This window comes from Athene cunicularia (genome assembly GCF_003259725.1).
Source record: "Athene cunicularia isolate RWA chromosome 3 unlocalized genomic scaffold, athCun1 chr3_part1, whole genome shotgun sequence".
Lineage (NCBI taxonomy): Eukaryota > Metazoa > Chordata > Aves > Strigiformes > Strigidae > Athene > Athene cunicularia.
In genome coordinates this window covers 40,654,432-40,681,412 of record NW_020799097.1, presented here as the reverse complement: position 1 = coordinate 40,681,412, position 26,981 = coordinate 40,654,432, and the positions used below count along the sequence as shown (strand labels likewise).

Genomic DNA, 26,981 nt, shown 5'->3' with positions numbered 1-26,981 from the left:
CCAGCCTAACCAAGAGCATATTCATTTGGGTACCGTAGGAGTCTAGCCAAGCAAAGGTCATAAGAAGCACTCTTCAGCTGCCTTTCTCCACTCTCAAAGGAGGAGAAACCCAAGATAACACATGGTTCCTGGCACTTACATGAGAGGCAGCAAGGGGGACAAAGTGCTGTTATGGACCAAGCAGCACAGTCTGTTGCAATCAGAGGTTTTTTCCTTTATGGATCTATGTGATTTTTATGGATAGGGAGGGGTTTGGCATAGATGTGGGACTGATCCTTCATCTAAAACAGTGCAAAGAACATCTGACACTGAAGATAAGCAATTTATCCTGTCAGATGGGAGCTTTCTCAACTGGTGGCAGGCCATATATGGCACATCAATAGCTCTGCCTCCCCTGGGGTTTCTCCCTGCAGCTGCAGACCATGTGCTTGTGTATGTGAGGCGGGGGGCGGGGAGTATTTAACCAGCTGCAAATCAGTGAATCATTGTAGGGGAAATGATTTCCCTTGGGCAGAGGAACGCAATGCCTGAGCAGAGGCTGAGTTTGGCAGGCCCTCCAGCGATTCAGGGAACCCGTGCCACCACTCTGCCATGGCTCACCTGTGCTGGAGAAGGGACTCCTAGTTGTCAGGTCCCACTGAAGGAGTCCTAGGTGCTGTACAACCAGTACACAACATTTTGTGTTGTTTCCTCTGCTGCTTTGACCAGGGTGTGGAACGGCTGGACAAGAAACATGGGGACAGAGGGCTGGAGTATGAACTGATGTCTCTGTAGAGCAAGAGTTAGAGCAATGGAAGACTACTGAAGAATAATGGTGTGCTGCAGGTCAGGTGGCAGCTCCTAGGGGACTGGAGCATAAGAAGAACACACTTTTGCTCTTCTGGCAGCAGGGTTTATGCTTCCTTTCTTGCCTCCTTACTTGGAGAGTAGTTAGAAGACAAGTCATCTGATCAACCTGCCAGAGGCCCCTCTTGCTCCTGCCTGGCTTAAGAGGCAATTGTAAAAGTTTCCCCATTCATTCCTAATTCTTCTTTCTTGGCTGTTGATACATGAGCAAGTTCGGTCTATACCAGTCTGTTTTCCTCATATACAGGCAGTCTCTTATATATAGTAAATATTTTTTGTCTTTCTCTAAGCCCAGGGTACAACACACCTGTTTTCTACAGTGATGCGTGTCGTTTTAACTAATTGTGCTTAAATGGAGGAAGTCAGCGAGTAGATGGAGGGTTTTAATTTCACTGAAGCCATTCAGGAAAAGCAGCTGGATTTCTATTCTGCATATGTCCTTATTCCACCCTACGCTGGACTTGTTTGGGAAGTGCTGTGGTGAGTACCCAGCACGGTGAGTTTTGTCACCTGTGTGAGTGGCTGGATGCTCATCACGGAGGCTGTGAAATGAAGTGTGCCTAAACATCTAGGGCAGAGAAAGTGGCTCAGTTTCGTTTTTATGGAAGAAGCTTTAGACGTTTGCATGAGCCTTTTCTGCATCCTGGTGAGTAACCCATAGGGACAAGGCCTTTCAGGATAGAAGCTGTTGGAGAGAGTTACTAGCTGGCAGCCTGGAGCTTTAGGTCCTAAGAGCTTGGTTTCTAGCAGGGTGAGCAGAACAGAAGAGACTGTATGAGGAAGGTTTTCCTGTGAGTGACCAGTGTTAGTTTTCTTGTGCCTTGCCCTGAAGCTTCTGCAGCAATGCTGCCTGGACCTGGTGGTGAGGTGGGCAGTGAGTATGATCTGAAAAAGCATTTTCGTGTGTACAGTATATTATACAGTTACTATTAAACATTGCCAGTATTTCCTCTGAATGATCCATTTGGAAGCCTTCTAAAAAAGTGTGTAAACAAGAAGTACCACTGTGTGGAGAACACAGCTTCCACAGAAATTAAAATTAGCAAAACTAAGTGCAGTGTGTTACATCTGACAGACCACTAGGCTGTATTCAGTGAAATAAGTAAGGGGCTTGCCATTGATTGACAGGGTCATCGATACACTGCTTTGACCTATGCAGATTTAGGGCCCCATCTTCTCCAAATGGAGTAGAAGAGCTACAGTGAACGTTAGCACAAAAGCTGCCATTCTTTGTATGGGACAGCTAAGACCATGCCTTCAAGCTCTGACCCAAACAATGAAACAATTTTCAGTGTACTTTTTGGTGCTTATTTTCTTTGCCTGGGAAGGACGTTGTTTGAAAATCAGCTGCTCATAAATATGTAGTGAGGTCTTGGTACTCTGGGCAGTATTGTACTGCTCTGAAAATCTTATGGCAGAACTGTCCCAATATGTTTACTCTTGGATGCTGAATATGGGGAATACCATAGGGGTAGGATGGTACATCAGACGTAGTCCTATTAGTGAAAAGAGGAGGATAATTGGCCTAGCAATGTTGATGTAAAAAACTTACCCCTTCGGTGTAATGCTTTTGATAGGCCAAGGGGATGGCAGAGCGGTTGGGGAAGGTCATAACTTGGAAGTAAATCATGAACGTGACCATTAGCTGTTGAGTCCAGCAAGGAAGGTACCCTGTTTGTTCATATTGCATATATTGTACTTTTCATTACTTAATAAAACCAGATATACCAATTTTAATGTACCAGACCTTTGCTTAGTACCATACCATTTTTCTGGGAAAATCTATACATAATAGCATTTTTAGTGAGCACAAATCCTTTCTTGGGCTACAAGCACATGTTTTTGACAGGACATGTTTTAGGCACTGTATGTGGAGTTTTATATAGCAATTGTTCTCTTTGCATTTGTGGGTAAATTTTTTAGCACTAAAATAGTGAGCTCCAACACTGTGCTTCATTGTTAGACTCACTGACCTTTGCCTTTAGTTGGAAAGGGGGCAGGAAATCTGTGTTTCCTAAAAGCTGCCTGAAGTCACAGAAGAAAGCAGTATCCCTTCTTCTAGCAGTATACGAAATGACCTCTCGGTGCAGACAGAAATAACTGTGGCCACATGAAAGCTGTATGGAGGCTTGGTTGTGGGAAATGGGAGATGATAGGAAGCAAATAAACAACTGGGAACTGGATTTTAATGTTGGTTGTCTCAGATACGTAAACTTGTGTAGCTTGCAATATTTCTGCTTATCAGGATCCAGAACCCATCTCTTATCAGAGCAAGTGTGAGCCCATGGAGCAGCTGTATACTCACTGCTTCAGCAGCAGGATCCAGTTGTGGGCAAAAGAAAGGTGATCTTACAGGGAAGGAATATCAGAGTTGTTACATCTTCACTGACTCTTTCTTGGACTGTGTAATAAAACAGAAAGCAATCCAGAATGGTGAAGACAAAACATCTCAGCCTCTCTTGCCAGTTGGAGAACTGCTAATAATGTTTATGGTCTTGAAACAAAAGACAACAAAACAAGTAACTTAAGAAAAGAATCCATCATTCTGACAAAAATAGAGCTTTCAGCTGGTGTTTTTTTTTTTTTGTCTGAGCCTGTGTTTCTCCAGCCAATCAATCCTGTTACTGAATAAAAACTCTGGAAATCAACTTAACAAGATTAATGTCTGTAAATATTTGTAAGACCTGTGTTATAGTCTCTTTAAATGAGATTATGTCATGTTTATAATACTTCCTCATATTTTGTACCCAGTCTGGTCTAAAATTGAATAGTTTTCATTAATTTTTCTTGCTTGTTTAATTTAATGCTTAAACCAATAAGTTACAAATCCGCATGACTGCCCACTTATTGTTACACACAGAATAATTGCACTGAGTCACTGTGCATGGACTTGGATTGCCATAGGGTGTTAATACTTGATATTTAAGCAAGCATGTTTATCTGAAAGCTGGCTCGTCAGTCTGTGGAATGCAATGTTTACTACATGAGGTTCAGCCTAGAATGATTGCACTTAGGAGATGCAGTCTGTGATCATTAATAATGCCTAGAATTAGTGTTCTCTTTTCAAGGGTGTTAGGGAAATGATCTGCTAAATGTGGGAAAATAAAGGCAGGGAAAATAAGTGTTAGGCTTTGGAAGAAGGGGTTTTGTGTGCATTTAATAGTGTTCTTAAAACATTCTTTTTCTTGCCTTTGCTTTTATCCCAGTAGGTATCTGTGTTTTGTTTATGTTCTGTCTTGAATGTGTTGTTTAACCAGAGGAGAATTTAGGATTATGCAAGCTAATAATCAATTCTCTTCATAAACTGAAAGATCTGTTTCTTCCTGTCCAAGTTTATTTCCAAGGTTTAGTCCAAGTGTTTAGTTCCAAACACTGATGTAGAGTGTTTTTTTTCCTAGGGAAATTTTCCTCTGTGGCAGAAAGAACCCCAGGGAAACCAACATTTGAAATGCCATTTCACCTTCGTTTATTTTGCTAATGTGTTTGCAGGTAGTTAAAATGCTGAGAAATTTAATGGCAGCATCACCTGCTGGAGTGTGTTTTACAGAAGAAAAACAAATAACGAAGGGGGGTAATGGCTGTTAATTTCCTTGTGCCTTCTGCTGAGAGGCCGTTCACTGGTCCTGAAGGAAGCAACCGATGCTCTGCAAAACTTTGGCAGGCAGGTGAGAGCAGAAAACCCTCCCTCCTATAGCAGATAACTGCACCAGCAGCCGAGGGGCTGCTCTGTTGTTCTGCAGGGCATGTGCTGGGTAAAGCCTGCAGAACTTTTTTTCCTCAAGCAAGGTGGATGTTTTCATGTAGGACTTTGTCAGAACTGATACCTGGGTTTTAGCAGGAAAGCAGAATTTCTTAAACTGCAAAGGATCTGCATTTCTTGCTTTTGGGATTACTAGTGAAGTGTCGGCAGCAAGCAGGATTTCATTTTTCATGGGAGAAGCATTTCTGCAGTTGTGCAGACTGACATAAACCAAACTTGAGATTGGAAATCAGATGAGTTTGTCAGTCAGAATGACTGTATTGTGGAGCTACAGGTGAGAAGTCAGATGGCACTTCTTTCCTTGCAAAAACAGAAGGAAGTATTTTATTTTTATTATTATTCACCACTCTTTCATGTCAGTAGTAGTATTGTCATTGAAGACAGTTGCTTCTGACCAAGGTGATTTTGTTAATTGCTTTCCTGTTACTACAGTTACTTGCAATATCCAAAGGAATCACTGTTATTCAGAGACCACTTCTGGTAATTTAGTATTTTGTGCTTCAAGTGGTATTTGTGTGTCTGTGTATAATATTTATAAATAACATTTATTTTCCTTTTTCAGTGTATCATATTGTAATAAGTACATAAGGGAAAAGGACCAGAGGACATGATAGTTACAGATATGCTTTCATTTATAATCTCTTATTTGATGATCTCTCTTTGATCTGTTGCTAGCTATAAAAGAATGTTTTAGTAAACAATACCAATTTTATAGAGAATGAAGAGGAATATGTATGTGTGCGAGAGGCTTACCTTTTTTCTTTTCAACCGAGTTAGACTTTTTTTTTAGATTTTAAGTACTTTGCATTGTTCTTTACAGTGATAATACATGGAGCATACTGAGATATATTATATACATATCATTTGTTCTTGGGCATCAGTATAACATACGTGGGTGTCAACTGCATATTGCTGTGGTTTTTAACCAATTTATGATAGTTTTGTTCTGCTGCAAAGCTTAAGTATGCTAGAACCAGGATTGCCACCCACTTTAAATGTTGTTGTTAGCAGATAGCATTTATTTCAGTCACTTTAAAATCTTAACATTATGAAGAGGTTTTAAAAGGTTTATGTCTTTTTAAAGCATCTCTTATATTCCATCTGGAAAATATGATTCTGTGATTGTATATCTACCAGCTTTGGTACGGGAGGTCATTCTTCTGTAACATGTAATGAGGGTATGGAGTTCTACTGCATTAATTAATTAATTCCACTGAGGTTTTGGACCTCCTAGAAGAGTAGGGTCATCTCAGTTAAGTGTCTAAACAGATACAACCAAACAAACAGCAGGTTTCTATCAAAGCTCTTCTTGACCCTCTGGATGGAGTCCAGGGAGCCCATCACTGTGAGGAGTACACGTGTCAGACTGTATGACAACCACGCGTGTGAGAAGCCCAGAGGGCAGGTAATCCTTGCGATGTCCAGTGATGATGCTGGCAGCAGGCTGGTGAGTTCCTTTGCCAGAGAGGTTTGCAGCTGGCTACCTTGTGGTTTCTGCAAGTGGCATTCTCCAGTTTTTGTTTGTCCTCTTGACTTTCTTGTTTAGCAGTTAGGCTGGGAGAATGGGAAGTGCAGCTTGCATAGTCCATGAAAAGTTTTCTAAAGGAAGCTCACAAGGCTGCATGGATTGCTCCTGTTGCCTCCAGTCAATTCTTGGTCTGAAATTAGCTTGAATATTGGAGGAGAGGATACAGCCACAAGCACGCACGCACAAGTTTACAGAGCAATGAACATACCAGGAGAATCTGCCCAGAGTAAATTTTTTGTGTGTCACATAAACAAATATATCATAAACATTCAGTACTTGTTAGGTTTATTTGGAAGGTTACCCTGTATGGCCTAAGAGCTGAAGTTAAAATGCTTACCAATGCTGTCCTTTATCTTTGGGGATCTACTGAAAGAAACAGGCTGAACTTCTTCACACCTTCTTCCATTTCTGTACATGTAAAATGGAGGCTACCCGCCCTCCCAGGTCTTAGAGGATTAGTTACTCCTTACAGGGAGAAGCACTAAGCAGGGTGATGTGACATATGTCTGCTCTGGAGATGGGAAGGGAGGAGGCACTGGGGTGCTCCTGGAGGGGGAGCATTAGCCAGTGAGGATGGGGTCAGGAGAGCCCTGGGGGGGGGGGAAGGCCCCCAGTGGCCACAGGGAGACCAGAGTGGTATGGGGCTGGCTGGCTCTTCTGGGATGCCTGAAGCCTGCTTGTTAAAGAAAGCAGAGTGAGACAGGCAGAGGCAAAATACCCAGAGCATTTCAGTAAATACGAGCACAAACCTGTTGGCTTTAATCAGCTTATGAGAACAAACTGCACCTGGGACCTGCACATGCTGGGCTTGCAGGGTGAGCTCCAGTTTGGGTGTGTGCATGTCCCTGCGTCCTCCCTGGTGTGGGGGATGCTGCCTTCAGGCTCCGTCACACAGCCTTGTGCCTACCTGGCCTGTGCTTCCCTCAAAAAACCTGTCAGGAAAAGAAAGTCTTGCCACTTAGCATCATCCAGCACAAATTTGGCGTTCACTTGGAAAACTGTGCTCAGTGCCTGCTTCCAGACAAATTCAAAATCTGGTTCAGGACAAATTACCCTCACATAGCAGAATCAGTGACACAAATGTCTGCCTGCTTCTTCCCACTTAGCTGAGCGCGTTTCTTTCCTCGTGAGCTCTGTGTTGTTCCCATTACTCCCCACTGGCGCAGCCCCACACCACCGTCCTGATTAATAGCTTCCCTGTCCTTTGCTTAAGTGTCCTGGCAATGTCTCTGGCAGGGGCTTATCCCCTGACCCCTTCCCCCTTCTCCTTCCTGCCCTTTCCTCTCTGCAGCCTCCGGGGTTTAACCCCACATAGTTGGGCTGCATAATGCTCAACAGATAAAGCAGGGTCTGAAATAGGGGTACAAAGAACTCCTGCACTGTGCAGACCAAGGGGATGCCCAAGCTCATCCCTGCCTTCCAGAGGAGCCTGCAACCATTGGTTAAAAATCAACTGGTTGTAGCATTGCCTCAGATTTCTGTTTGTCTTTTTCTTTTTTTGAAGTTCCTTATCCCTCCAAAGAAGACAGAAGGCTGTAATATTAAAATACAACTTCAGAACACACTTTTGCCTTGTGCAAATTAATGTTCTGTAATAACTACTGTATAGGAGTTGATTTTCTGCAGGTAACAACTTTGGGGGCTTGATACAATAAAGTAATAGAGCTATGTATGTTGTATGTAACCCTTGAAGTATTTCAGGGCTGAGAAAGAACCAGCCTTTATCATGTAAGAACATCAATCACATTCCAATATTTTCAGGTTCCAAAGTGTGAACATCAAACATAAGAACAACAAAACAAAAAAATCTTAAATTTATCCACCATTTTCATGTGACTGTGCCAGGCCCCACACTGTAAATGTGGTGGTACTTCAAAGCCCATGACAATTCAGTTTGGGAAAAAAAAATAAATTTCAACCTCTTGAAATATTAGCATAGGAGAAAAACAGAGGAAAAGGCTCTCTTTGCATCTGCAATGGGGTGGATTATTTCTTTGTCATCTTGAAGTTCTACCTAAAGTTGAAACAGAAAACTCTGGCACTTCATTATCATCAGACTTCTTGCTGTCTCTTTCAGATGTAGTTGGCAAGCTCCTTACTGTTCCCTTGTAGCATGAACAGGGAGGCTCCAGCTTGCAGAGACTCTGGGAGAACGTATAAGCAATTGCATAAGTCCAGAGAGGAGCTGTGAGGTGTGGGTCTGTAGTAAACAGGCTTGCTTGAGTCCAGGGGCTTGTTGCAGCAAGAGGCAGGGCATGAAGGGCAGGCAGTGTTGGTCCCTGACATAAAGGATAAGCCCTGGACTTCTGGACTAGCAAGTGATGTCCAAAGAGCACTTACTGTATCCCCTTCTGCATCAGCTGAAAGAAAAGGCAGAGCATGTAGGAAACTACTCTTTTATCTGACTACACACACGTCTGGTACTTTTTGAAGTAAAAGTAGTTTCTGGAGCCCACATAAAATCCATACAGATCGTAGAACCACAGAATGGTTTGGGTTAAAAGGGACCTTAAACATCACCTAGTTCCAACCCCCTGCCATGGGCAGGGACACCTTCCACTAGACCAGGCTGCTCAAAGCCCCGTCCAACCTGGCCTTGAACACTGCCAGGGAGGGGGCAGCCACAGCTTCTCTGGGCAACATGTTCCCAGTGTCTCACCAACCTCACAGTGAAAAACTTCCTTATATCCAATCTGTATCTAACCTCTTCCACTTTAAAGCCATTACCCCTGTCCTATCTCTACATGCCCTTGTAAAAAGTCCCTCCCCATCTTTTCTGTAGGCCCCTTTAGGTCCTGGAAGGTTGCTGTATGGTCTCCCCAGTGCCTTCTCTTCTCCAGGCTGCACAACCCCAACTCTCTCAGCCTGTCCTCAAAGGGGAGGTGCTCCAGCCCCCTGATCATCTTCGTGGCCTCCTCTGCATGTGTTCTGACAGGTCTATGTCCTTATTGTGTTGGGGGCCCCAGAGCTGGATGCAGGAGTGGGGTCTCATGAGAGCAGAGCAGAGGGGGAGAATCCCCTCCCGCACCTGCTGGCCACACTTCTGATGCAGCCCAGGATATGGGTGGCTTTCTGGGCTGCAAGTGTACTTTGCTGGGTCATGCTGAGCTGCGAGCCCTGTGCTGCAGGGCTGCTCTCATTCTCAATACGTCTGAGTTACTCCTCTCTGCCTTAGAAGAAGTAAACTTGCGGACGTGAAGTTAGGTTTGAATTCTGGCTAAACATGTGCTTAAGCCTGCTGGGAGCCTGAGAGGACAGTGCTGGTTTGGGGACAGAGGGGAGGTGGACCATGATGTCCCATTTTGAAGGAAGTCAGTGGGGAGAGTGACTCAGGAGGTGCCAGAAGAGGCCAGTGTTGATCCCTCCCTAGCGCGGTAGAGTGGTCACTGATCAGGTGCTGTGATTCTGTTGTTTGCACAGGTTGTGTTTCTCCTGGTTTTACTGAGGTGCATTCCTTTAGGGGGAGGGTAGTTACCAGAGCTGTAAGTACCCTTTGGACTGACAGCAAGCAGATGCTATTGCCACCTGGGCAGAGACGAAGGGCTGTGTATAGCTGTTACTTTCTCAGCGGTAACAGCTGGGGTGCAGGGGATGCACCTCACTTGTGCCCTGTCCTTCCCTGTTTATGCTACCAGCGCTGCTGTCTGCAAGCAACGCTCCTCAGTGTGGCATTGCTGGTCTCCTCTGTTTTGATGGCTGCATTTGAAATACCTTGTTGCTGATTACGCAAAGTTTCTGCTTTTCATCACCACTTCTTTTTCTGTGAATGCTGTGTTGAGTCTTCAGTCTGGATTTAATATTTCTTGAATATTATGTAAATTGCTTCCAATTTACTGTTGCTTCATCTCTTGGCCACTTCAACTTTGTTATTGTTATAGTTGCCCTTTTATGAAATGTGTTATGCCTGTTCTGATTTTTCTTTTCAGTTTCATTTAAATATTTGGCAGGTTAAGTAAACCTTTTTTGCCTTATATATATTTTGTTTAGAACAACAGATTCCCATTAAATCAAGTATGGGAGTTTAGTTAATAGGGAGACTGTATAGCACTACTGAGTGAAAAATACACTGTTGTAGCCTTCAGCACTAAACTGAGAATGGTGCATTTCTTGAAACTTGAGGTTTGTGTGTTAATTCTTATATATATCAGGTTCTCAAAAAATTTTATTACCCCTTTTCATGGCAGCTGATGTGTGCTATTCACCTAGATCTTAGCCTTTGTGTAGAGGAAGGAGTATAGAATTCTCCATACTCAAGTTGAATGGAAGGGTGCTTCTTCAGAAGGCTGCTGAGTAAAACTGGACAAGTTTTTTTCTTTTTTCATCAAGACAAATGCATCAAGGTAATGTGTTCTTTAAACCCTGACTCTGAAGTTTGTGCAGATCTTCCTTCAGTGGAGCAGGAGGAGCTGCTGGAGTCCTTCTGAAACAATACCAAGTGTCCTCATGTCCAAAAGAAAACTCCTTCTGGAGGACAGATGTGGAGAGAGGATGGTGCAAAATTTACAAGTTGCGAGGCACTGTGAGATGGGAGTGACAGGTACAGAAGCTGCGTAAATGGTGGTTTTATCTCAAGCCTCTTACAGAGCTTGAAGCCCTCCAGGGTGTGTTGGTGACACAGTGACAGCTCTTTTGAGCTTGTCCTTTCCTTCAGGTAGCAAAGGATGGGAAACTTCTGCTTAGGACATGCGGGAGCCAGGCTGGGTGAAACAAAGGGTGATATGAAGGGTCCCCATTGAAATGTTGGATGTTTTGTTTAATAAGATGACTGTGCTTGAACCGAAATATGCTGATGCTTCCCCGCAATCTCAGACCGGTTCTTTCCTGGCTGGCTGACTGTGCAAAGCCAGGTCCTTCTGTTTATCCTGTGCAGAAAGTATTTGGCAGTAAAGGCGATGAGCCCACGTGAAGACTTGTGTGAGGAAATGCAAGATCTCCAAAGATAGCACAGAATTGTTTCTTAATGATTCTTCTGTGCGGTATTTCATAATGGACCTTCAGAAAAGTATGAAAAGTATTTGCTTTGGTGTCTTAATAACCTCTCTGGTGGAGGGAGTGGTCTCCTTCCCATGCAGGGCTCATAGGAGCCAGAGCCTTGGGCTCTAAGATGGTGAGCAGCCCCTCTGCCTCCTGCACATCATCGCTTCCACCCCTGAGATGTTGTATTTAATAGTGAGGCCACTCACAGGCTGGGATTTGGCAGTGTCTTTTGTAAATTAGTATTTGGAAAGGAAACCAACGGGCTTCACTGGATGCCCATGAATTGATCCAGGTGCTTGTTTCTAATGCAGACAGTATCTCATTCATGAGTGTAACCCAAAGAGGATGTAGTCGGTTGTATCTTTCTGTATCTTTTTTTTTTTTAACTGAAAAAAGTATTTTTGTAAGTGATTTAAAAATGGCATTAAGTTAAAAAAAAATCAAGCAGGTGTTATGTTAAAATGTGAAGCGCTTTTATGGTTTCACAGCATATCTGGGTTTTTTCCTCTGTATTATCATTCCCTACAAAAGCAAATGGGTTGAAGACACCAAGCAAACAGCTGATCATAATAGACTTTAAGGTGCTGGATTATTTTTCAAGTTTATGTTGTTTTGAGGTGCCTGTTGGTTGCATGCCAACTGCAAAAGAGTTCAATTATCTTAATAGTTGCAAAGAACTGTAGGACCTAAAGCATGGGTTACTGTTGATATAACCCCAAAATTAAAAACAAATACACAAAAAACGCCTTCCATTTCCATTCCTACTTAGCCGCTCTTAAAATAAATGAAAACAGCATTAAACACGGATCCATTTATTTTTAGACATTTCTAGAAAGCGCTGGAATACGAGGACATGAGTATGACAGTGCTACCAGCCTGCTGTGAGACCACATTGAAGCATTTAATTGAGTGAAGAGACCAGTTTCTTTTGTTTCAGATTATAGGATATTATTTAAAACTGATTGCAGCTTGTTGTTTTTAAAGTGGGTTTTTTTCAGCTGGTAACCTCGAAATGCCGCTTGTTTCAGCTGTGTCTGCTCTGCACCCACCCAGGCTGGGAGAAGGACAGAGGGGCAGCCAAAGCTGGGGGTATGTGCCCTGTACTGCCAGGGCTTGTATGTGCCAGATGGTCCCACCCCACAGCTCATTCGCTGCTTATTCTCTTCAGTTTCCTAAATCTTACTAATTTTCTCTTCCATAAATCATCAGTTCCCTTTCCTAGCAATTAATCATTTTGCTTATTTTTTCGTTCTATATTTAATCCTTCCTATTCATCAACTCTCTTGCGTGTTAATCTTCCAGTATTAGAAGAGTTGTATGCGTTTCTGTGCCAGTTCAGATCCTTGTCCATATACCTCAATTTCCTCTATTTTGGTGACCAGCAGCAAGATGCTTTGGAGGAAGGGGCAGTACTCCTGCCCCACCTCAAATGGCAAGTTCAACATCCTGATAGCCTGTGGTGGCTTTACCCTTTAATTATTAGGTCAAGACTGGAGCATGAGATGTCTATGTTATTTTCCAAAGTCTGGTGAGATGGGAAACTCTTGCCCAGTCCTTTTTTGAATCCAACTGAACTCTTGACCTCAGTGGTGTAAAGGGGAATGAAATACTATTAGGTAAACTGCATGTTGTACTGAGAGTATTTTCTTTTACATGTGTGGAGTGTTTATTTGGTTGAAATTTATTTTCTTCTTGTGTTACAAGACAGAGAAGCACAATCTCCTGTTTTGTCTTCCCAGTTTATTTTCTAAAACATTTTAAGCAGACCAAATGGGGCATGTTATCCAGAACCGGAGTGCATCTTCCTCTTGCTCAGCAGCACTGCTGCAAGGGTCTTGCTGTCTCCCCTTTCTTTTTTTGCCACCCAGTGCTGGGGTTCCTCTGTTCAGAGCAGACATAGGGTGGCCAGGCACTGGTCATGTGCTGTCCTGCCACCTCAGGAGGGCAACCCAAGCCATCCACAGTGGTGCCAGACTGTCACTTAAATTGGAGAGGTATTTTTCAAATGATTTAAAAGACATCACGGTGTGCATGCATTTCTTGGGAGGGTGGGGAGGTTGACAAAGCACAGGAGAGATGTCTATCAGCTGAACAGTCTGACTGAATGATAACTCTTTTGTTCCAAGATATACCTGCAGCACATACGTAGACTCCTGTCTCCTTTATTTTACTTGTATATAAGAATTCTACAGAAAACTTGATAAAAGCCACATTGAGTTTAAGTGATTATTTGAACCAGACTCACAAATGCTTGGCAAGAACGGTTAAGGGACATGCTGAGGTGTTGACACCTGCAGCAGCAGTTGGAGATGAAAGATCTGGAGCCCCATATCCAGCGGTGTACAGCTCCCTAAGGGGGAAACCTGGCCCAGAGAACCTATGAGAAGGTGTGTCATGGGGGTTTATAATTCTGCATCTGAATGCATGTATGCAATGCTGTGTCTTTGACAACATGTGTTGCCTGCATTTCCTGTCATTCCAGGACTTACTCAGATGTCTGAATAACTTCCCGCCTCAAGACTGCAGGTTGATAGTGGTGCCCTTTGTGGACCTGTGGGTAAATTCTCTATACTACAGTAGTGTTGCTCTGACTTTAATGTGTATGCATAACTGTTCAGATAAAATAAACTAATTGTACATTGCTGCAGCTGTCAGTGAAAGGAAATTGTGCATTTTTCCCTTGAGTGTTGGGATAGTTTTTCTCCAGTCTTTCTTTCTTTGAAAGCCCTAGTAGCATGCTACTTTTTAGATCTTTTTCTTTCTTTATGGAGGAAAAATCACTTTCTGCTTTTCTTGTGTTTAGAATTATGCAAAGTAGTTGCCGAACATAAACACGCAACAGTAAATGCCATAGAAATATACTCTACCATTTCCACCATTAACCACACCAAAGAAAACAAAAATGCAAGGTTCTTCAAATCGATGTCACATGCAGGAAGTGACATTTAAATTCTTACTCATTTAAAATTAAGCCATCTTACATTTTCCTCTTTCTGAAGTGTTGAAGATTTTCCATTCGTTAAATGGTTGTCTTGCAAGCCTTCAAGAATAAGTTTTTCCATTTTTTTTTTAAGAGGCTTGAGCGGTTGGGCTTTTTTAAGATGATGGTATACATGTGAGTGTGAGGACTGCATATATTTAATTGGCTATTTGAGAACCCGTGTTAGAGGACTGACCTCAGAAGCATTAGGAAATGGTAGTCCCACTGCTTATCTTTACACTTCATAAAAAGCATTGTTTAATTCTTGGAAGAAGAGGATGTTTGAGTCTTGCTCAGTTTTTTCTTTGTTCTGGTTTGCTTTGCTTTTGTTGGTGTTTTTCCTGGTCCCCCCATTGCTGGAATATATTGAAATAACTGTTGTTTATAGCTTTTACTCCCAATTTTTCATTTTTTCATCATGTGGAAGTCTCATGTTCAGCCTCCAGTAAACAGATTTTCTTGAATCCAAACAAAAAGCGAGGTCTACAACATTGCAACCAGTTTTGGCTGTGAAATCAGGGTCAAAGTCACTTGTACACATCCAGTCCTGGTGGCCATGAGCTTGGGCCTGCCCAAGTGTTGATCTTCCCACTGCTTCTGGCTGAGCTCATGTCCCAACAGCAAATCATGTTCAGGAGTCCTCTGAATGGCAAGCTGAACTGTCAGTCCCCTCCACCATTCGAGTTGTCCAAACAAGCTTTTTCTGCTTCCTTTTTGAAGGAGCATTGCTGCAGTAAACATTGATCCTTCCTCTTCATTTGAATTTCTGATCCTTTTGCATGCTGGTTGTAATGTGGATTGAACACAACTGTCGATGCTCTTCTGAAGCATGAAAGGACAGTGCGTTTGTTTCATTTCTTAGGCATCTGCCAGAAGTTTTTGATAGCACTGAAGTGTTGAGATGTTATCTTAATCACTGAAATTCTGTACTTCAGCATTTCTCCATTGCTAGGGTTGAAAACAAAACCACCAAATTTGAAGTACAAACTCCTTTCAAATGTTATATATCATTTAATGTACTTTTAGCTGGTAAAATAATCAGTTTCTAATTGGTGTAATTTTTATTGTTACTGTCGAATCTTCTCTTATCAGAATGTGTTTGTGTTCCTTTTATCTACCACTTCTCCACAGCATCGTCAAAAAATAAGTATCTCCTATGCATCTCCTGTATATTATTCTGTCAGCCAGAAGTGTCTCCTTGGTATTATGGAAGTATTGGAAGATTTTAAAATACAGTCTGTTATGGAAAAAAAAATAAATTAAAAGATACTCTGTTAAAAAAAAAAAGGAAAAAAAAAAAGCTAAAATCCTGTTAAATAATTAAGATGCTTTGGGCTTTATCAGGATTGTCAGTGTTCTTGCCATAATATACATATGCAAAAACTGTAAGAAGTTTAATATTTTATAGCAAGGATAACTCCAAAACCTAAATCTGCTGGCTTGTTTCTATGGTAACAAATATTGAAATATGTCTAGCCAGCACTGTAGGTCCCCCCCCCCATTAAATTTCTGTCTGTGGGTTCTAGGAATTCATTAAAACTGTAGAATCCTTTTAAAATTGGTACATTCTGTTGTAAAATTCCCTAAGATTAATGTTGAACATAACTTTAAATTTTAACATAAACATTTCTTTGAAAGAGATTTCTTAGTAAGTGAGGGATTAGAGTTACATTTCTAAGACTGTATGCCCATTGATCTGGTATTTTTGTTCTTCATTGGCAAGTTGAATTATATTTTTTCCTGTGCATGATGATACTTAAAAAATGGAGTTTCAGTCTATGGATTCTGCTGAAAATATTAAAGGCTGCTTAACTGGAATGATCTGGCTAGAAGACAACAATGGCATGAAGTCAGCACCTGCAGGATTAGATTAGTGGTCAGGATCTCTTGGCCAGAGCTGCTATGTAGGGATCTTGTCCTACTCTTAAGATTAAAATGATGACTTACTGGGAGCTTCAGCCTTATTTCAATTAATTGCACTTAACTTTTTATTTATTACAGAGTATTTTCTAGGTATCTGATTTAAGCCATTTTATGCCTGACAACTTCTGGTTGTTTTTCTTTTGGAAGAACAGCAGCGTTGTGAAGTAATCTGAAATGTTGGCTATGAGTTTCCATTTCCCCAGTGGTAGCTCAAACCACAGGCACCTAGTCCCAGCAGCAAGAGAAAAATGTTGAGATTTTGAAGTGAAATATCAGATTGATGCAACGTTTTGCATCTGCTTGACTAGCCAATATTAGATACAGCTGTAAGCATAAAGACATCCTCCCTCCGCCTGCAGGGACTTTGGTTTCTGCAGGGATGTAGTAAAGATAATGAAGGAACAGAAAGAAAATTTCAGAAACTGAGATTTGTGCTTAACAGCTGTGTTTCAGGAGCCCATGGTTATGGACTAAATGCATATCTTCTCATTGGACTAATAGAATCCAACCTTTTTTCCCCCAAAGGGACGTACAGCTGGGGGCTTGAAAATCAGACACAGCAACCTTAACTGGTGCCTTGGAGGGCAAGGAGGTGCAGCTGGAACCAGTAACTGAAGTACTCAATAAAAGCAGAAGGTGGTGTTCAGAAAAAGTGCAGTTCATTCATTTGTATCCTTCTGGAGCAATAATGAAGAAAGTGGGATATTTAATGGGCAAAGGATTATCTCCATGGTCCCTTGTGGGAATGAGTGATTTCAGTGCTGAGCTCGAGGCTGGCGTAGGCAGCACTTTGCTCCGAGAGCCAGAAGGGTTGACAGTTCTGCTCCTCAGGCAGAGCCAGGCTGAAAGAAGCAGGCAGTATATGTGCACAAGAAAATGTAAAAACAAAACAACAGACATAAATAATATTCAAATGGATTGTGAGCAAAATATCCTGTCATCTCATAAGCCTTAGGTAAATCTCCAAAACCTCCTTTTATGATTGCAAACATGATGTAGAAAAAGAATTGAGGCTGTGTTCAGTGAAGAGGTTGCTTTGGGTTGGATATGGGAAGCTTCTGAGATCCTAGCCCTCAGCTTACTTCACCTGTGTATACATTTACCTGCCCCTGGCCTGAGAGGCTTCTTTTTTTTCCTGCACATCTGTGGTGTTCTTTGAACCACCATGGGCTATGGAAATAGGAGCTGCAGAGTCACCAGCAGGAAAGTTATCAAATCCTCCCTCCATCTTAGGTGAGTCGTTTCACCGTACTGCCTGAACACTCTTGTGAGCATGCATTCTCATTGTACCTGTGTGCCTCCAGCAGCACCCGGGCTTCTCGTGCTGGGAAGCGTTATGGCTGATGCCAATCAGAGAGGGACCTGGGGGTGTTGATTGACAGCCGGCTGAACAGGAGCCAGCAGTGTGCCCAGGTGGCCAAGAAGGCCAACGGCATCCTGGCTTGTGTCAGCAGTAGCGTGGCCAGCAGGGACAGGGAAGGGATCTGACCCCTGTCCTCGGCACTGGTGAGGCCGCCCCTCGATTCCTGTGTTCAGTTTTGGGCCCCTCACTCCAAAAAGGACATTGAATGACTCGAGCGTGTCCAGAGAAGGGCAACGGAGCTGGTGCAGGGTCTGGAGCACAGGTCGTACAGGGAGCGGCTGAGGGAACTGGGGGTGTTTAGTCTGGAGAAGAGGAGGCTGAGGGGAGACCTCATCGCCCTCTACAGCTCCCTGAAAGGAGGGTGCAGAGAGCTGGGGATGAATCTCTTTAACCAAGTAACAAGTGATAGGACAAGAGGTAATGGCCTCAAGTTGTGCCATGGAAGCTTTAGACTGGATATTAGGACTTATTTCTCTACAGAATGGGTTGTTAGGCGTTGGAATGGGCTGCCCAGGGAGGTGGTGGAGTCCCCATCCCTGGAGGTGTTCAAGAGTGGAGTTGACATAGTGCTGAGGGATCTGGTGTAGTTGGGAACTGTCAGTGGTTAATGATTGGGCAAGATGATCTTCAGGGTCTTTTCCAACCTAGACGATTCTGTGATGGAGGAGCCTTGCCTTCACGCACCCCCACACCACGCAGTCAAGGACAGCAGTGTCCACTCTCAGCAGTATTTTGAACTCTCTAGACTTCATCCCAAGTCCATGGAAATACTTTTGACCTCTGCAATGAGCTTCACCGAAGGGGTCAATGTAAATGATAGATGCATATTATTCCAGTTCCTCAGAAATAGTGCTTTTCTGCAGGGCTGCTTTTTTTTTTTTTTTTTTTTAAATTGTTTTCATGATGAAGTCTCCCTTTTTTTGAAAAGGAGTAGCAAACAACCTCCAGTCTTGTAACTACAAGATGAAATTTGGCTTTTCAAGACAGAGATGTGAAGTCTCTCTATGTATTTGCAGAGTACCTAGTGCAGGAAGGGTAGTGGCTGAAGCCCCTTGGATCTGAGGTGAAAGACTTATTTATTTTTTAAATCCAAACACAAATTCTAAACAAAACTTTCTGAAGGAAACTGACTCAAGACTTGCTACAAACAAGTGAAAAAATTTTGCTCTTTTCATTTCTGGTGTTGAATGTGGAGTTTAGTGAAACTACGAACGTGCTCCAGTCGAAACTTTTTTCTTTAAAATACACCATCTTTCTTAAATAGGTACAAGAATATATGTAACAAAATGAGTTCTGTTTTGAGACTTTCTCACATCATGCTGATGGACTTGTCAAATTTATTTTCAGGAAAAGTGAGCAGGATTGAGAGCAGGATTATACATGTGCATGAAAGCTGTGAATACTCTCGTTCCATTAGTCTTGTAATCTTCCACAGGCAGAGCAAGCCCGCTCGCTACAGAACAGCCAGTTGGTAGCTGTTGGGAAGCTTTCACGATGGACAAATATGTCCACACCAGTTTTTCCACCTTACTTTAAAACATCTGGTATATATCAGGGTCCTACACACCCCTTTTGACTCTTGGAGCTGTGAAATGAAAAAGCAACTTGTATTCTTCTGTGATCAGCTCTCACATTCTCATATGGTGTCTGTGCAGCCAGACACATCAAATTATACTTTGACTCGCTCCTGCAGTTTGAAAAATACTTACCATCGGGTTTAGATGAACTGCTTAGTAAAATCCTGCAGAGAGTGAGCGTGAGTTGAGGGGAAGAGCGCCTGAGAGGTAAGATGCCAGCAGTTAATGGTGTGCTCAGCGCAAGGCAAAGGCAGAGTTCAAGCCACTATTACTGCTATTAACCTTCATGGCGTTTGCGCAGAACAGGAGTCAGTGTTTTTTGCAGAGCTAATGTCAGTATTTCCCTTAACATATGCAATCCTGTAGAAAGATGCAATACCAGACAATTAAAAAATAATAGACAACATGAGTTCATGCAGAGAAAATCTGCTTTGATACAGGAGTGTTTCCTGCAGGAGTTACATAGCCCCTTGCAAGAGGAGAAAAAAGGAGTTGTAGAACTGTGTTAGTTTTAAATGTCTCTGAGTGCTTAGTGCTGTCCTGATAGTGGCGGGGAATTATTTTCTGATAGATTTTTTTGGAGATCTATAGTTTGGAACAGAAGGTAGATGGTACGACCCCATAATGCCTTTTATGTGATATTCCTGACCATAATGCTACCAAGAACAAGTCTCCCAGCCCTATTTCCCTACTAATTAAAAATTCGGTTTTTTATTCTTGAGTCCTCTGGAGGCAAACTTTCAAGAGGTCAGGGGTGGCTCTGTTGCAGCTTCTTTTCTGTCCTCAATTCCCTAGTGTTATGGCAGTGTTTTTCTCTATAGTTATTTCTGCCATAGTGGTTAAAGACAGAAAATGTTTAGCTCGACCCTGAGGCAGCTCCAGCCTTGTGCTGGATTAATTAAAAAATAGTGCTGTGCCCTCCACGGCAGCAGAGCCGTTGTTTGGGAGGGGAGCGAAGGGAGGAGCGCTGTGCTCTGGGGGCAGGAGGATCCATCCTGCCTGCCAAGATCCCTGCCATCAGTGGGAGATCCCCGCTTGTAGAGGGAGCAGGTATCGGCTCCCAGATCTGCTGCGCAGCTCCCCGAGCTGGGTTTCGCCTGCAGCGCTCTGTTTGTAAGGGAGCTGTTCCACCACCCGAGTGTTTTATTTTCTAAAGTTGTTTCAGCGCCCTTTTCCATCCTGGGGAAAAAAAACACAAAAAACCCCACCCTTTGGAAGAGGGGCTAGGTAACAAAGCTATGCATTTCTCTTCCATGTTATGTACTTTGTACAAGTTAAAAGGCTCATTCTGCCTTTCATCTTGTGGACTGTTTTCTGCAGATATTTCCTAACTTTTCCCATGACGTTTTCGCCTGGTTCTTCAGAAGATTGTATGGACTGAAAGAGACTATTGTTTCCGCAAGAGCTCAAGCATGTGCACATCGGCTAATCTGGTTGGTACAGGATTTCAGGAGTGGGTGTTGGACTGAGGAACAGGACTGGGATGTGTGCAGCTACGAATTCTTCCAAACGACATGCTTTCTTGTTCTGTAAATAATACCGCATTTCACTTTTTAGGTTGAACTCCAGTACCATGAGACATAAACAAGGAAATGGCATGCAGGAAGATTGCAAAAGCTTTGTAGCAGAGATTGGAAAGCTGGTTTGATTTTTAGTCCTGTGCCTGGATAGGTATCGGCCACTTGATTGCCTGGACGCTCGGCGCATTTATTTTTCACAAACATTGTAGGTTTAAAACAGATACTTCATTGTCTTTCTTGCTTTCTCCTTCCCCACATTTGGGTTTTCATTTCTGAAGTACAGGATAGGCAAACAAGTACTTTTTAGCCTGGCGTTTAGGAGGCAGACTTCAGCAATCAAGATGTGTTTGCCAGCTCTTGACACTGCAATCTGAATCTTGCATTTCCAACTGTCTGCAAAGCAGTTTGCATACAAGACATCATGTGATGCAGATTTTTTTTTTTCCAGTCAAATGTTATCACCAGGGCGCAAAGAAACCACCACTGGTGGTTTTCGTTTTACACCCAAGATCCTGTCGGATGCAACCTTGTCACAGATTTGTTTCTCCTTTCGGGAGCATTACCTAGAAGATGGTGCTGGGATAACTCCGGCTTCCTGGTGGTGACCCAGATCTCTGCTGGCGATGAGATCTCATCTCCGCTGGGCACACAGAGAGAACAGTGGTTGTGTTTTCAACTGCTGATCCGCGGGCGTGTTCCCATACGGTGTTTCCAGGCTTGTCAGCAGCCTTGCAGCACCTTGGCTATTGCTGCTGACTTGCCTGTGTCTGGTGGTGAAAGGCGGGGTTTTCTTCCTCGGTCTGGTTTCACATAGGTCTTGTAAGAGGGTGTGAGGCAAATCCAGGGTGTTTTTACTGCTTTATGTAAGTGTGAGACAGTGTAAAAATCCTGAGGTTTTTTAGCAGGAACAACATTGTATAACTGACAATTCATTGTATCTCTATTTTAAAACAGTTTCCTTGCTTGGTCAGGAATAGTTGCTGCTTGTGAATAACTCCTTGGAACTAGAGGCTGCAGTCTGGGAAGGCTGAGACTTGCTGGTAATTTAAGAATTGATGAGTATTGATACTGTGGTTTGTTGATGGAATTTGTCTGACTGAGATGCTTTTTGATGGATGCACAGGAATCTACAGGTGTTAATAAAAGCACTTGACCATAGCCAGTTTTCTAAGAGGATAGGGAAGAGAGGTTGTGAAGTGAGGAGTCAGGGGTTTGTCCGGTTTCTTTTCATCTACGAGCTGTCTTATTTAACAAAGAGCTTGCAGCCTCACCCTCACCCATAGTCATATGTGTTTTTAGCACCTCTGGACAAAACTGCGGTGTTGGCTATCCTTGAAGGGTTTTTCTGATGCTTCCGTGGGCCACAGCATGGGTCAACTGCCTTGCTTCACAGACCACCTCACTGCTTGCCCAAGTGATGTTTCTGAAATTGGAACTTCCTTTTCAGGAGTTCACGGGCACAGTACAGAGCACTGGAACCAGTCTCTGAAGTTGCCCTTTCCTATCCGAGACTCCCTTTGTGTTAGACAGGGTCCTTGCTGCTATAGCCAGGAATATTTGAGACATCTTTTTGCTGACAGTTTTCTGCTCTGCACTCCCGAGGATTGGATGTAGGGCAGTTGGGAGGGTTCCTAGCAGTGGAACTCCCTGTTTACAGTCAGCGAGTTCATTAGAGCCCTAAATTATTTACCTTAAAGAATTCAATCCCTGAATTATTTACCTTTAAGGTCTGTCTTCCTGCATTGTGCATTTGGTTGACTGTAGACCTGTGCTCTGTTATATACTATGAATGTCTAAGGCAACGTAATATCTAAGGTGGTTTCAGCTATTTGCTGTTAATTTTATTTTCAAACACAAATACATTACAATATTATAACTAAGGTCAGAGTGCAACTCAGTGAGATATAAAAAGGATTTGTGCAGACCTAATTTTAAATCTTGTGAATGCATGGACAGTTTTCGATTATGTGATTGCACTCATGTCTTTCTGCAAGTCCCCTGCCTAGTGCCAAGCATACAGCTGTAGCTACAAGCCCTGGGCGAACACCCTGTTCAGCATCATGGTTTTTCCCTGCTGTTCCGTGTTTGGCCCTTGGCTTTTTTTTTATGGCACACTACTCAAATCCTACTGAAGAAGTTTATCATTTCCTCATGAACTTACTCTGTTTATCAGTGTCAGACTTGAGGGTTTGACAAATGAATTGGGAAGCGTTGCTACTTCTTTACAGGAAGAGAGTTAAAAAAAGAGCACAAAGGATCTTACAGCCTTGCTGCTGAGATGTCTCTGTACTACATAGTATTTCATGTGCTGGAAATATGGTTCCCTTTTGCTGCGAGTGTTCATTAGTTTTGCTTGAGAGAAGACAGGGTTTCAGGTTGGTTAGGAACTTACCATTAATGGCCAATTGGGAAATGCTGGGTTTAAATGACTGGAGCGGTGCTGCATCAGAGCTGCATGGCAGCTCTCCAAGGCATGGCTCATCTGCCCGAGTGCTGAGAGGGGTGGCAGGGAGCGGCGGGCTGACTGCCGTTTTCTCTGCCAACAACTGTCAGAGTTGTCCTGCACTCTTATCCCATAGCCCCGATGCACGGCTTGGGTACGGTGCATGTGCTGAACGCGGCAGGAGAGGACAAAGGGAGCCACTGCAGGCAGCACTCACCCACCACATCTCCCTGTTTTCAGTGCTTTGACTCATCAGTGTTCTCTTGCAACATAGCTTTGGTACACCAGAGAAAAAAGGCAGGAAGCAAACAAATGGCAAACAGTGTCCACCGGTGTCGGAGAGGCTTGAACACCATTCACTGGCACTGCTGCAAGCTGCACAGCTGCTGGCAGCCCTCTGTGCCTAATCGGGTTGTTGCTCTCTCCCCATCCTACCTCCAATTCTCCATCCCCATTAAGTGAAATTTCTTTATTTAACGTATTTTTCCCCTCTGTCCCCTGGCCCAGCTCTTGGCTGCTCTGTGTTGAGCGTAGATGTCTCTAGGGTGCTGGGGCTGTGGCAGGGCAGAGGTTTGATCCTTGTCCTTGCTTGAGAGGTGGCCCTGCCTGGCTGAGAGCAGATACCAGAGGCAAAGGCCACCTTTATCCTCAGCCCTGGACTAGACTGTACTCTTTGCTTTGTGTGGCACCTGGCTAGTCCCAGGTTTAAAATCTCTATTCCAAAGGTTGCCAGAATTTGTTGAGTCTTTCCAGCTACTTTTTCAGGAATGGCTCAGTCAGACCACTGCGACTGAAACCTTGCAACAAAACTTTCTGGCAGACATCCATGTCAGTGATGGACAGAGTATGCCCAATGCCTGAGCTTGAAATCGCAGGAGGGGTATTGCAGCTATATCCCCTTCTCTGTGCTGTGTGGCTGTGATAAATTTGTATGCCCTTGTGGAGGTAGGCAAGGGATGACGTCCAGATGGTTGAGTTGCATCTTCTTAAGCGAAGGGGGTTGTTTTGTTTTGTTTGCTTTCAGAGAAAACAATAAAATACTGTCATTAATGACGTTTCCAGTACTGAAAATCCAGTTGCATTTTTTCTTATGATGTGTCTTCTGACCATTCAGAGAGGCTGGTGGGCTTTTTCAAGATTGTATCTTCAGTTGGGTTTCTACCATAAGGGCTTTTTTTTTCCTTATTTAAGTACAGAAATTTCTTATATGAAGTGTACATTTTGATTCATTGGTGTATTGGCAGGACAATTTGACACTGAAGCTTAAAGCTTCTAATATGTGAAGTGAGGAGTAAACAGAGACACTACAAGACCCTTTTGAGAATTTTGAGTGGAGTCACTACTTAATATTGTAGGTGCAAAGTTCAGGGAAACACTGCAATTAAGTAATTTACTGTCAATGTAATTTTGCAAGTATTAGTTTTGCATTGCTGCTGCAGTTATTAATGGTGTATATTTACTGTTGAAACTGAAAGAAACTTGAGCAACTCTCTCTTCCCCCGTATTTCTGCTTTTGATGAAACTGAGTGTCTGCTTGGTGTTGGTCCTGGTGCTGCCGGGCAGGATGCCCCAGGGAGAGGGCAGAGGATTTGGGTGCAGGAGAGCTGCATTCTCCTGCGCAGCTCTACAAGAGATGGGCTGTGGTACCTTGGCCACCCTTCCATATTGTTCTCTGTTGCTTCTATTTAGTCAATGAGCAATTTTGGGGAAAAGACTTTTTATTGCTTGATATATCTTTATGACACATGGCAGAAAACAAAAGACCTAAAAAACTGCTGGGAAAACCGACTGCCGTAATGCAAATAATAGGTAATTGTGTGCAGTTAATAAATTTTCTCTTTTGTATTGTTTTTCACACAGAGCGATGAGGCAAGAGAGAAGTTTTTAAAAACAGAAAAATGTGATTGCGTAAACATCATTGTTGGCAGAGGACTCGGTGGATTCAGGTAATAATGTGACACTGCTTGTTATTATGCATTAAAAACTGTCTAGGTTTCAGACTGACAGTGGCCCTTTGTCAGGGATTGAGGAGTAGCAGAAGGTGACAAGGTATAACAAGACCCAGTGACTGGCTGTTAAATTAATTCAGACCAGGCAAGAGGGTATGAGTGTTCCCGCAGCACGGGTGATTGCTGAGTAGGACAGTGTTGCTGGGGCTGCAATAGCTTTCTTCCTTATGTCAGGCTCTTGAATCTGAGGCTGTTCTTTTTTTTGTTGGGTTTTTTTTTAATGTTTTTTTTATTCAGCCTCTTACATCTGCGTCGATGTAGGCGGGGAAGCTCCATGCCTGTTCTGTGGAAGAAGGTCAAATGATTAGCTGTCCCTTCAGACTGCACAACTCTGAATCTATGAATATTTCCCTTGAATTACCCCTTTTAAAAGATTTCTGGATCAGAGCAGATCATTATCTGCTGAAAGACCCAGACCTAGACCTTTACTGCTTTAGAGGACTATTGCCGGTTGTTTTCTGTGTGTGAATGAAGACAATTTCTTGTTGCATGGTTGTAGGAAACCTAACGTGTGATGTTTAAGCATGCTACTAATATGTTTGTAACAATCTTATCTTGAAATAATGGACTTTAACATATTTAGATGCTATTTTGTAGCAAATATAAGTTGCTAGTTAAAATGCATCTCTTATGTTTTTAATAATTTTAAGCATTTCCCTCACTGAGGGTGAGTGGGAGATGAAGGGGGGGAGTTTACAGTGCTAATTGCACTCCACGTTTGTAATTAGGGCCAGTTCCTACCCTCAGACTTCTTAGGCAATCCCAGTGAAGTCATCAGGCTTTTCACAAGCATACGGGCTTTCCCCACATGTATTTGATTCCAGGATAAGGGCCTACACCATGCTTTTTCATGCACTGATTTCTCACATGTATGAGATTTGAAAAGCATGCATTTTTTTCAACTTAGCGTCTTGTGCCGATTGGAGAGGTTTCGCAGTATTTCATTGAGAAGCAGATCAGCAGAGCTAGTTGCCTTAGACTGAGCTGGCGAGTCCTTTGCATTTCCTTTGTTAGGTGCTAGGTGGGAAAAACGCAGTTGTGGCTTTGCATTGCTATAGTCATGACCAAGAAGGATGTTTAAATAGCATATGAATGGGTGTGGATTTGATATTTCCTAGAGCCAGCTTCTTTTTAGTATTAAATTGCATACTCTGGGAAGATAGTTGCTGTATCAACATTGGTATAATGACACATTATTAAAAAATCAATATCCAGTCATAGAAACGAGTCCTGGTGTAAGCAGTTGGGTGCTTACAGCTGCGATTTGTATGTATTTGCAAATGTAATGGGCTTTTTTTTCTTGTAGCACTGGTAACTTGGATAAACACTGTATGTGTGACTCATTGCAGAGTATAAACTTATTTTAAAGGGGCAAGTGAGGGATTTGCTGAATATCCTGTTGCTTGCATCCCTGAATACTTACATTAGGTCATGATTAATCTTAAATTGGCCAACCTGAGAGGAAAATTATTGCTGATCTCCCACAGGTGACTTCAGAAATAAACAGAAGGATGGAAGTGCTTAAAAAACATAAATAGTAGTTAGAATTCATAAAATCATAAAGCAAACATATGGTACAAGGTCTTCTAAAATATAACACTTGAAAGCATTTTTTTATAGTTTCAGAAAGAGCTTGTTTAGTTATCGCAGGAAAAGTAAATATTTTCATTCCTTTTTCTTCAGCTCACTTTCATTCCATTCCTCTTTCTTTTTCTCCTTTTCTGCTTATTTTCCTTTTTACCCTCCAGAATCTTCTTAATTTGATGGGAGGTGGGACTGACACCCCATGTGCCTAGAAAGCCCAGTTTGGGGGCAGGAGATAACACTGCTAATTGTCCTCCTGTTGTTAGGCTCGTTCTCAAAGTCCTTCTGCAGTATCGGCATGGAGTTGATGTAATCCCAATTGAACGCTCTCTGTGCGTGCGTGTGCGTGAGCAAGATGCGATGGGCGCTGCGGCGGCTGCTGGACCAGTCAAGAACAGGCTTAGTTTTTGACATGGTACCCCAAGCATCAGTGATGAGGGATGCGACCCCTCTGTGTGTTGGGGGGCTGTC

The 26,981-nt window shown here is 42.9% G+C and overlaps 1 protein-coding gene across 4 annotated transcripts in view; it reads left to right on the top strand.

The window, feature by feature from the left end:
• Positions 1-26,981, top strand: part of BACH2 (BTB domain and CNC homolog 2) — a 190,638-nt gene that overhangs the window by 17,450 nt on the left and 146,207 nt on the right. For all 4 annotated transcript variants that reach the window (XM_026845579.1, XM_026845575.1, XM_026845578.1 and 1 more), the window contains exon 2: positions 24,778-24,863. The gene's annotated coding sequence lies outside the window, so the exon portion shown is untranslated. The remainder of the gene's footprint in view (positions 1-24,777; positions 24,864-26,981) is intronic.